A 2,127-nucleotide genomic window follows, 5' to 3' on the forward strand; every position below is an offset into this window, starting at 1 on the left:
AAAAAAAAAATAATAATTAAAATAAAAATAAAAGATGTATTACTATTAATCCCCTCAAAATACTAAGATACTCCCCTTACTTATCCTATCCTTACCATTTTCTGAAGCAGCTCTGCCAAGTCCTCTTTCCTGAGTGTCTTTAGTTGCAAATCAATTCAAAATGTTTCCATTTAGGCCAGTCATAGTGGCAAGCCTGTAATTTAGCACTCAAGAGACTGAGGTGGGAGGATCACAGTGAGTGAGGCCAGCCTGAACTATACAGTGAAATCCTGTTTCAAATAACAAGTTTCTCTCTCATGGTCATTAAGGGGAAGAGCCAGAAGTCCTATGGTACCAAATGGAGTGCATTAATTGCATAAGGTCATACTATGTTTTTACAAGCCTGTCTTTCTATTGGATGGCACTCAGCAGCAGCCATCATTTATTTTTTATGACAATTTATAAAAGTACTCATAGCCGGGGAGATGGCTCAGTGGAATAAGTGCTTCCCTGGCAAGTGCAAGGGCCTGAGTTCAATCCCCAGTTCCGCAAAAAAAAAAAAGTATTCATGAAAGACGATTTCCAGGGGCTGGGGAGATAGCTCAGGAGAATAAGCACTTGCCTGGGAAGCGCAGGGTCCTGAGTTCAATCCCCAGTACTGCAAAAAAAAAAAAAAAAAAAAAAAAAGACTTCCAGAGGTACTGTAGAAAGCAACAGATGGGCTGGATTTGCAGCTCAGTGGTACAATGTTTGCCTAGCATGCAACAGGCCCTGAATTAATCCCCAGTATAAGAAATAAAGAGGGCTGGTGAGATGGCTCAGTAGGATAAGCGCTTGACCGGCAAACGCAAGGATCTGAGTTCAATCCCCGGTTCCGCCAAAAACAAACAAAAGAAAGAAAAGAAAGGGGGAGAAAAGCAAAGCAAAGCAGCAAATGCCAGGAAGGCATGGTGGTACATGTCTGAGCTACATACTAAGACCTTGTCTCAAAAAATAAAAACAGGGCCATGGAAATAGCTCAATGGTCTAAGTGTCTGCCTAGGCAAGCTCAAGGACCCTGGTTTGTTCCCAGTACGGCACGTGGTACCAGCCTGCCCCAGGCATGCACAGCCAACCACCAAGACCCGGCATGGTGGTACACGCCTGTAACCCCAGCGCTGGGAAGGCTGAAACAGGAGGATCACTATGAGTCCGAGCTGTGTAGTGAGATCCTGTACCAAATACATAAAAATAAACAAAAAAAGAAAAAAAGAAAGAGGCAAGAACAATGGACTGGTCATGTTCAAATGTGGGGGAAGGGGCTGAAGGAGATCACTGGCAGTGTATCTTTTACTATAACAATTTCCATGAATGAATGAATGGCAAACCAAAGCTGAGGATGGAACCCATTACTTGGGCAGGTAGCATTCACACCCAAAGCAATGGCAAACCAATCAGTGGACTGATTAAGTAATCCCATCTTTAGCATCACTCTCTAGATCCAGCCACCTCTGAAAAAGCCCCATCTATGACTACGTGGGACTAGGGGGAATAGCTAGACACAGGCCACGATACACTATGGCAAGCAATAAACAATGGAGATAAGTTTCATACAATTAAGCAAAGAAAAAAAATAGCAATTCTCTCACAGGTATGTCCAATCTGTAGCCTAACCTTTTTGGGCCATTTCTGTTTTTTTCTTTTTGAGACAGTGTGTCACTATGCAGCTCAGGTTGGCCTTGAACTCACTTTATAGCCCCAGCTGGTCTCAAACTCAATGATCCTCCTGTCTCAGCCTCCCAAGTGCTGGGATTACAGGCATGTGCCACCATGCTCACCCTTGGGCCACTTTTTAATATAATAAAAAAAATTTAATAACATCTTGTTACATATGTACATATATGTGTACATATGCATATATTTTTAATATTCATGTGTGTTATTAGGAATTGAAGCCAGGGCCTTTGCCCTAAACCACATCACAGCCATTCATTCATTCATTCATTCATTTATTTACTGCAGTAATGGGGGTAAGTTTTAATTTTGTAAAAAATATTTATTTATTGTGTGTGTGTGTGTGGCCAGCTCAGCCCACCAGGGGGCGGGGCTGGCCGGCATGTGGTGCTGGGGGATTGAACTGCCGTCCCTGTGTTTTTTGCTTAGCTTAGC

At 42.7% G+C, this 2,127-nt stretch overlaps 1 protein-coding gene across 1 annotated transcript in view; it reads right to left on the reverse strand.

Moving 5' to 3' along the window:
* Positions 1 to 2,127, reverse strand: part of Smarcc1 (SWI/SNF related, matrix associated, actin dependent regulator of chromatin subfamily c member 1) — a 175,053-nt gene that overhangs the window by 163,516 nt on the left and 9,410 nt on the right. The window lies entirely within an intron of this gene.

Source organism: Octodon degus, unplaced genomic scaffold, assembly GCF_000260255.1.
Source record: "Octodon degus isolate 3935 unplaced genomic scaffold, OctDeg1.0 scaffold00126, whole genome shotgun sequence".
NCBI lineage: Eukaryota > Metazoa > Chordata > Mammalia > Rodentia > Octodontidae > Octodon > Octodon degus.